At 41.6% G+C, this 10,153-nt stretch overlaps 1 long non-coding RNA gene across 1 annotated transcript; it reads left to right on the plus strand.

Annotated features, from left to right (window-relative positions):
• Positions 1-6,045: 6,045 nt before the first annotated feature.
• On the plus strand, positions 6,046-8,166 carry LOC121547818. The gene is made up of 5 exons (XR_005996554.2): positions 6,046-6,107; positions 7,023-7,124; positions 7,343-7,425; positions 7,533-7,650; positions 8,074-8,166. It is a non-coding gene; the product is annotated as an uncharacterized LOC121547818 (long non-coding RNA).
• Positions 8,167-10,153: the final 1,987 nt, after the last annotated feature.

A 10,153-nucleotide genomic window follows, 5' to 3' on the forward strand; every position in this document is an offset into this window, starting at 1 on the left:
AGGATTTCACCTCAAATATGAACTTGAGCCATGTCCTTCAAATATGGTATGTGTGTGTGTGACACTGACCAGTGAACTCTGCACGGCGCATCTTGAGCAGTGGCGACGCCCGATTCTTGTCCCGGCACAGCGCGTCTGATGCCCTCTTAGGGCGCCATCTAGTGGAGGACAACGGTACAGTCAGGCCAAATGATTCCAAGCATTGATTTCTATGGTCGGTGTCACTTCTAGAACAAGTGTGAACTGAACAAGCAGAATCACACGTGAATTCACATCAAAAAAATAAACTAGGTTCTAATTCCTAGAGTTTTATCAGTTTTTCAAGATCTATTACATTACGTGGTCCTCTGTAGCTCAATTGGTAGAGCATGGCGCTTGTAACGCCAGGGTAGTGGGTTCGATCCCCGGGACCACCCATACGTAAAAATATATGCACACATGACTGTAAGTCGCTTTGGATAAAAGCGTCTGCTAAATGGCATATTATATTATATTATATAGTCATTTAGCAGACGCTCTTATCCAGAGTGACTTACAAGAGCAATTAGGGTTAAGTGCCTTGCTCAAGGGCAAAGACAGATTTTTCACGTAGTCGGCTCTGTGATTCAAACCAGCAACCTTTCAGTTACTGGCCCAACGCTCTTAACCACTAGGCTACCTGCCGCCCTGATGACATACCCGTTTTTTAAGCAGGAAGGAGAGGCTGCTGGGAGTCTTTGTTCAGCTTTATGTACTGATGCCACAGGGCTTGATAGGTGAGGTGGCTTCTCATGTGTCAGAGACTCCATCTGCTTCCTAGGTGTTCTGTTGACTGCTAGCTGAAAGCGAGGGGGTGATCTCCACAGCGTGCTGGACCTGTGTGCCTCTCTCCATTTGCTGTGCTCTGAGGAATCCCCTCTCTGGCTGGTAACTGGACGGTGTTCTGGGGTCTGAGCTGGTCTCTGGAAGCCTGTTGACTGGCTGGAGTTCCCTTTGTCTGGATGGCTAGGTCCAAGACCAGCTTTACATACATCCCTCAGAACTAGACGGTTATGAGCGCTGCAAACAAGTAAACAGTGGTCAAAGTCTCAGCAAAGTCTATCTAACATCTCAGGAACCACATCAATACCACATAACGGTAATATAACCTGCACTTTTTTTGTCATCATGATTTCCAGTTATACACACTGTACTAGACATTTTGACCAGGTAAATTTAACTGGTTGAACAGCCCCATCTACTGAAATTAGTAAGCACTGCAGGTATCCATGGCCACTGCATCCTGTCAACAAAATCACCAACAGAAACCAGGCAAGAGGCAAAAGCGCAGAAAAGTGGTGGAGAGAGAGTCATGATGGACACCTTATACTCCCAAGGGAGTCAAGAGGTAAATCAAGTGAGTCATCTAGGAGAGATAAATGACATTCTTAATCCAGCAGCACATTGTCTTTGAGCACTGTACAAATAAGCTCTGGTCCAGTGAGTCTCGTCACTTGTTGATGCTGTTCATTAAGCTCAGCAGCATGAACGCTATGGACCAGAGCTATGTACAGACCATCTCTATACATACCTCACTTTCCCAGCTCTGGAGATGTGTCCATTCAGAGAGCCAACCTGTTCAGACTTTTTTCCATTGGAAGAGCCATTGCACCAGCTTGTCTGATAAATGACACACAGTGTTGTTTCAGCATAAGTATTAACTCATAGGCTAAATAGTACATTGACCTACAGCTTTTAAAGTGTCTTGAGAGTGCTAGGTTTAAATTAGAGAGTCTGGGGTTGCATCGCAAATTGCACCCTGTTCCAGAGGAGGCTGGTGGGAGGCACTATAGGAGGACAGGCTCATTGTAATGGCTGGAATGGAAGTAATAGAACAGAGTAATAGAACAGAGCCAAACATTTGGTTTTCATATGTTTGATACCGTTCCATTGATTCCATTCCAGCCATTACAATGAGCCTGTCCTCATATAGCTCCTCCCACCAGCCTCCTCTGCCCTATTCCCTGTGGTGTACTATTTGACCAAAGCCGCCCTGTGGGCTTTGGTCAAAAGTAGTACATAGATTATATAGGAAATAGGGTGTCATTTGGGAGGCACTTTGGGAGACGTGTGTGTGAGCAACAATGTCCAACTCAAAAGGTTTCATTAGCATGAGTATTTTAGTTACACAGTGTACAAAACATTAGGAACACCTATTATTGAGTTACACCTCCTTTTGCCCTCAGAACAGCCTCAATTTGTCAGGGTATGGACTCTATAAGGTGTCGAAAGCGTTCCACAGGGGTGCTGGCCTATGTTGAATCCAATGCATCCCACAGTTGGGTCAAGTTGGCTGGATGTCTTTTGGGTGGTGGACCATTCTTGATGCACACGGGAAACTGTTGAGCGTGAAAAATCCAGCAGTGTTGCAGTTCCACACACTCAAACCGGTGCGCCTGGCACCTACTACCATACCCCGTTCAAAGGCACTTAAATATTTTGTCTTGCCCATTCACCCTCTGAATGGCACACATACACAATCCATGTCCTAATTGTCTCAAGGCTTAAAATCCTTCTTTAACTCGTCTCATTCCTTTCATCTACACTGAAGTGGATTTAACAAGTGACATCAATAAGGGATTATAGCTTTCACCTGCATTCACGTGGTCAGTCTGTCATGGAAAGAGCAAGTGTTCCTAATGTTTTGTACACTCAGTGTATACCTTCTAGCTATGTCGATCTCACTTATCACCATGATCAAATATAAACACAACATTCATTAACAAATAATGAGTCACTTTTGTGAAAATGCAGCTCATTGGGGCTCTGTCCACTTCAGATGGAAATGGTATGGGATACCTCGAATGGCCTGGAGGTATCCTGGACTCGTGAGAGGTGACTGCATGTGCATGCTGTCAGCTTCTGGTGGCTGTTTTCTCTTGGGGATTTTGAAGGGAGCTGCCATCTGAAATGAAGAATTACTGTATTACTGAGCTGCCAATTACGCTGACCAGCTTGTAGCTAGCTATGTTGTAGCTCTGGTCCAGGTCGTTAGTGCGCGTCCGTCCACTAACGTTACTGGACCAGAGCTAGCTATGTTCCATCACCTCCTAATCAAGTGAACCTGTGCATTGTTGTTTAGGCTGTTTTGGAGGACGTGAGATAGTTAGCTAGCTACCTGTTATATTAAAAACCAGTTGGTTAGCCAATATAGCTAGCTAGCTAAGATATATGCTACAGTAGCTAGCAAGCCAACTTACTTAACTGTCAAAGGTGCTGAATCAGATGGAAAGATGGCTAAAGAACTAAAACAAGAAGCATTGTAAAGAAGCCATTACGTTTTCATTTGCAACCAATTCAATGTTCTCATATTGGCTAGCAAGCCAGGGATAACTGCTTTCAGTAAACTGCTACATCAATCTAGCAGCAGGAAGCCAGCAACAACAGAGGCGCCTCCAGCGTTAACAGGAAATTGGTGAAAGCGTGTTCACGCGCAACCTGTTTGCACTCTTGGTGCGCAAACCAGGTCTGGTAGGTTTATTACTAGGCCTATAAGTGGTGTGTTATGTGTAGGCAAAGCCAATTACACCACAAAAACATTATTTCTGGATCAGCTGTGGTGTTTGGTGATACATAAGAGGTTTATGAATTGCAAATGTGTACAATGCACAATCGAATATACTAGTAAATTGGGACAGTGTAATGCTATGGTTGTGCAGTGCAAGAATTCCGTATCTAGCTATGTGCTGTAAATAATGTTACAACAAATAGCTAACAAAATTAGTAACTACTAGATAATTTAGCATCTAGAACCTGTCGTATACGAAAGGTTAAGAAGAAATGTATCAAATGTGGATTTATTTGTGCGAGCAACAGTTGTGATCCCTCTCTCCCTCCTCTCCCGGAGGACCTGAGCCCTAGGACCATGCCTCAAGACTACCTGGCCTGATGACTCCTGGCTGTCCCCAGTCCACCTGGTCGTGCTGCTGCTCCAGTTTCAACTGTTCTGCCTGCGGCTATGGAACCCTGACCTGTTCACCGGACGTGCTACCTTGTCCTGGACCTGCTGTTTTCGACTCTCTCTACCGCACCTGCTGTCTCGACCTCTGAATGCTTGGCTATGACAAGCCAACTGGCATTTACTCCTGAGGTACTGACCTGTTGCACCCTCTACAACCACTGTGATTATTATTTGACCCTGCTGGTCATCTATGAACGTTTAGGCCTGATTGGTGGTGGTGCTCGTGCTTCCTATCACTCATAACTTTTTTAGCAAGCTAAGGTGACAACAATGCCTGCCATGGACGTTTCCCAGTTGCTTTGAATATTCAAAATCATAGTGTAAAAACACTTTTAAAACCTCAAGGATAAGATGATCCCCCTTTCAAAACAAATCCTTTTTGGCTAGCCACAGCAGTCAACTAGCTAGCTAGGTAGCTGTTTAGCTTTCTAGCACATTCACTCATTTGTTTGTAAACAATTGACAGGCTAGTTAGCTACCACATGTTCTTGTCAAACTGTCAACAGAGTAACAAGCAAGCAACAAGATATTCCAAATAACAGTCTAAAAACCAAATAAATCTGATTTGACCGTTCTGACACAAGTCACATGGCCAGAAATCAGATCTGTATCTGACTTCAAACCAACCACGAAGGTGGTTTGAAATGTGGCTTGAAATATCAGATTCCATGTGCTTTTTGGCTGTTCACTGCAAGAAAAAGAACAGATTAGAATCGGATATGCAAATAAATAGGATTTGAATCACTTCAAACTGCCAATGTGAACAAGGATTAAGAGCATTCTAAAACTTGCTTATGATAATATAGTTAGACTAATTCAGCTATCTGTTGTAGTTGTGGGTTCTTCATCAAATATTTGGCAGCCATCAAATAATTTTTGTTTTGTTTTCAAATAACTTGCATATATTCAAATACTTTCAAACATTATTTGGTTTTCTGAGACCTGTATTTGAATATCAAAGAAAATGGTTGCCTTCTAGTTGACACTAACCTCAAGTGAAAAGTTGGTATTTTCAAATAAACTACAAAATACAACTATTTCCTGCCCAGGTCTGGAAGGAATTCTAGCTACCCCTTATCCCACTTTATATATTTTCCCACTTATATAAATAATACCTACTGTAAAAACGTTTTTCAACATTTTCTTTATCGATAGTTTTTTTTTTTTAATCATGGTTTACACCCTGCTGTATCCTGTATCCTGCATATGACAAATAATATTGGATTTGATTGGATTTGACACTTCAACATGTGACATGTCCCTGAAAAATAAAGAAAAAGGAGCACTCTGTGTCTGCATAGATGTTTAGAAGAAGTGGAATATCATTCCTTGAGCAATACATATGTAGCGGACGTGAGTCTGGCTCAAGTTCTGGGGATGTGAGAGCCCTGCCTGCGATTTCAAAGTCAGCGTTACCCTCGGCCCAAGAGGAAATTTCCTCTTGGTCTAATGGTCAAGACGTTGGACACCAGGATTCAAATCCCTCCCGCGACATATACACTGTATCATAGGAATCAAGTAAGCTACAGTACGTGCCTGTGAAAATGTCATTGCTCCAATGTTAACGCATTTGTTGGTGCCACACTTTTTGAACTCCCACCTTCGTTCTTTATTGTTACATATAAGTATTTTAAAGTATTTTAAATAAATACCTTTAGCACTAAAGCTCTGGCATTGCATTCCTTCATTCTCCATGCACCCCCCACATACTGTACAAGGGTCACACCAGTGTCAATCAGACACACACACACATTACACATCCATAATCAGTGGTTAGATCATGTGGTTAGGTAATGTGGTTAGCACTTGCACAGTGTGTTCAGTCAGACGTCTGCCTTAGGAGGAAGTCAGTTCTGTCTCAAAGATCACAGCTCTGAGGATGTCACAGATTGTTTCCTGTCTGTTCTGTAAGATCATTACTTGTTTATTTAACATATTAAGTGAAGTGTTTCTCATGGATTCTTCTGTTCTTAGGTGTCTTAAAACTGTTGGAGCTGAGGCTTTGACAGACACACTGGTGGAACTTGGGCACAATGTGACTATAAATTGTACTTTTCCACCCACTAGTGCAGAGAATACATACTGGTACATACAGAGCCAACCACAGCCTCCACTGGCCATACTCCGTGTGAGTTCTCATGCTACTTATTTACATGATACAGTATGTTAAAGCCGAAATATTTATTACTAACAGAATTTAGAGTGGTCATACAGAATGTAACAGTAGATGATTGTGGAGTGTTCTACTGTGCAAAGAAAGAAAACTACCAATTCATGTTCAGCAATGGCATCACGCTCTAGTAAGCGCACATAGTATTCAATGATAACATTTTGTCTGTAAAATATTTTAAATAGGCTTTTTCATGTTTATAACACACACAACCCAGCAAGGACTGTGTGGACTATTTTCCTCGTCAATTGATGATGCGGTGACATAAATGTTATAACACATTGAAATTGTAGTGACAAGAAATTGTATACTTAGAGGAAAACTAAGGAAAGGAAGTGCTGCTAGTGTACACTATAGTAGGTCTAGAAGGTGCTCTTTCTTTGGTAAAAGGGGTCAACTGGTCATCACAAAGAAAGGAGGATCAAGGCCCTCTTCATATAATTAAAATGCCTTTATTTGAATGCCATGTTCAATGGAACAAATATTTTCAAAACTCTGACGCGTTTCGGCTGTAGTAGGGTCAGAGTTTTTAAATCTTTCTTCCATTGAACTTGGCATATAAATAAAGACATTTTAAATATATGAAGAGGGCCTTGGTCCTCCTTTCTTTATGATTGTATACATTGACTTTGAGTACCTGATTTTCTATAACCATGTAGTAGGACATCATGTGATTGCGAATCAATCAATAAAAACAACAAACAGAAGTAAGTAGACCTAGTAAGTGATAACACGTTTGCAATTTGTCTACTGATTTAATAGTGATTTCAATAGTGTTCAAGGTGTCTTAATTATACAAAATGTATTTCGTTCATCACATTTTGTTTAAATAAAATGCAGTCATTTTGATTATAGTGTGTTTATCAATTTCAGTTGAATCTGAAACTTCAGAGCAATCCATGGACACAACGTGGCTAAAATGTATTCTCATTGGATCTGGGGTCTTGAATGCAGTTCGGATGTTATTGGTGTCAGGTGTGTTTAGGAACATTTATGTATAGTTTAATACAGATATAGCTCTTTCTAAAGTTATTTCTTTCCTGCCTTTACATGTAATTTTGCATATGCCTGTAATTTTGTGTGGAGGCACTGCAATGTTTAAGATGTACTCAGTGACATGCATACAACAGCTTTTACGTACTGTACCTACTAATTCCATATTTATGTGGTAAGCCTAATTTTAACCATTTCAGTGCTGGGGAAGAGAGCTGCTTGCCAGAAGAATCCTGACTCTCCTCCAACCTCTAAACCACCTGAAAGGGCAGACGGGCCAGAGGTCAGTATCTGTAGTGGGAAGATGAATATATATATATAGTATATTAATATTATACCATGTCTATCTTTATGAGGGATGTTTTCACTCATATCCACATTGTTTTTCAGTATGAAGTGATACAGTTGGTACCCCCACCGATAGGACCAAGGCCAGACCGCATAGCCTCAACTATTTACTCCAGAGTCCAGTTTCCAAATCCTGAACTCACAACTAGTGCTTAATAAGGTGCCAAATCTGCATATACCCTTCCTTTTCAAATCATACCTGGGCAAAGTCTGGGTACCAGTCTCTTTAGCTATAATTCCACTCCTTACCTGGGTACCAGTCTCTTTAGCTATAATTCCACTCCTTGCCACTCCTGTTATTTGCCAAAGACAGGAGTGGCAAGGAGTGGAATGTTAGCTAAAAAGACTAATACCCAGACAAGGTTGAGGCTATTGTGATGCCATACAATAATTAGGATATTACTTTGGTGGATAATGTAAATCAACTCTATGAATATTCATATTTCTATATACTGTACTAGATTTACATCTAAATGTAAACGTTTTAAATAGTTTAACATTTTAATGTTGTATGCTGACAATGTAGATGTTGTTTGTGTAATGTTGATATTGACATATCCTATGTTGTTGGTTCATATTTCAGTACATATCGTGACCTTGTCATGTCAGAACAGAAACTGTCTTTCAAAACTAAGACCACCTCAAGGTGCAGACCAGAGGTAAGATACTTTTTGTAGAGCACCAAGTTGCTCCCCTGGTCGATCCATTAGTGTAACTATCTTCTAGTAAAATGTAATGATTACAGTATTCAGCTGCTGAACTTCCTTTTTGTTCTAAAGCTGTGACTTCTGTGGAAATTGTCAATGAAATTGCAGTGAAAATCACAGGAACAAAATAAATGTATGACTCATGGCCCACTCAGTTGAAGGTAAAGTAGAGCAGTAGGTATGACTCATGGCCCACTCAGTTGAAGGTAAAGTAGAGCAGTAGGTATGACTCATGGCCCACTCAGTTGAAGATAAAGTAGAACAGTAGGTATGACTCATGGCCCACTCAGTTGAAGGTAAAGTAGAACAGTAGGTATGACTCATGGCCCACTCAGTTGAAGGTAAAGTAGAGCGGTAGGTATGTCTCATGGCCCACTCAGTTGAAAGTAAAGTAGAACAGTAGGTATGACTCATGGTCCACTCAGTTGAAGATAAAATAGAGCAGTAGGTATGACTCATGGCCCACTCAGTTGAAGTTAAAGTATAACAGTAGGAATACTTATGGCCCACTCAGTTGAAGGTAAAGTAGAGCAGTAGGTATGACTCATGGCCCACTCAGTTGAAGGTGAAGTAGAGCAGTAGGTATGACTCATGGCCCACTCAGTTGAAGGTAAAGTAGAGCAGTAGGTATGACTCATGGCCCACTCAATTGAAGATAAGGTATAGCAGTAGGTATGACTCATGGCCCACTCAGTTGAAGGTAAAGTAGAACAGTAGGTATGACTCATGGCCCACTCAGTTGAAGGTAAAGTAGAACAGTAGGTATGACTCATGGCCCACTCAGTTGAAGGTAAAGTAGAACAGTAGGTATGACTCATGGCCCACTCAGTTGAAGGTAAAGTAGAGCAGTAGGTATGACTCATGGCCCACTCAGTTGAAAGTAAAGTAGAACAGTAGGTATGACTCATGGCCCACTCAGTTGAAGGTAAAGTAGAGCAGTAGGTATGACTCATGGCCCACTCAGTTGAAGATAAAGTAGAACAGTAGGTATGACTCATGGCCCACTCAGTTGAAGGTAAAGTAGAGCAGTAGGTATGACTCATGGCCCACTCAGTTGAAGTTAAAGTATAACAGTAGGAATACTTATGGCCCACTCAGTTGAAGGTAAAGTAGAGCAGTAGGTATGACTCATGGCCCACTCAGTTGAAGGTGAAGTAGAACAGTAGGTATGTCTCATGGCCCACTCAGTTGAAAGTAAAGTAGAACAGTAGGTATGACTCATGGCCCACTCAGTTGAAGATAAAATAGAGCAGTAGGTATGACTCATGGCCCACTCAGTTGAAGTTAAAGTATAACAGTAGGAATACTTATGGCCCACTCAGTTGAAGGTAAAGTAGAGCAGTAGGTATGACTCATGGCCCACTCAGTTGAAGGTAAAGTAGAGCAGTAGGTATGACTCATGGCCCACTCAGTTGAAGGTAAAGTAGAACAGTAGGTATGACTCATGGCCCACTCAGTTGAAGGTAAAGTAGAACAGTAGGTATGACTCATGGCCCACTCAGTTGAAGGTAAAGTAGAACAGTAGGTATGACTCATGGCCCACTCAGTTGAAGGTAAAGTAGAGCAGTAGGTATGACTCATGGCCCACTCAGTTGAAAGTAAAGTAGAACAGTAGGTATGACTCATGGCCCACTCAGTTGAAGGTAAAGTAGAGCAGTAGGTATGACTCATGGCCCACTCAGTTGAAGATAAAGTAGAACAGTAGGTATGACTCATGGCCCACTCAGTTGAAGGTAAAGTAGAGCAGTAGGTATGACTCATGGCCCACTCAGTTGAAGATAAAGTAGAACAGTAGGTATGACTCATGGCCCACTCAGTTGAAGGTAAAGTAGAACAGCAGGTATGACTCATGGCCCACTCAGTTGAAGGTGAAGTAGAACAGTAGGTATGTCTCATGGCCCACTCAGTTGAAAGTAAAGTAGAACAGTAGGTATGACTCATGGCCCACTCAGTTGA

This window comes from Coregonus clupeaformis, unplaced genomic scaffold (assembly GCF_020615455.1).
Source record: "Coregonus clupeaformis isolate EN_2021a unplaced genomic scaffold, ASM2061545v1 scaf5461, whole genome shotgun sequence".
In the NCBI taxonomy this organism is placed as follows: Eukaryota; Metazoa; Chordata; class Actinopteri; order Salmoniformes; family Salmonidae; genus Coregonus; species Coregonus clupeaformis.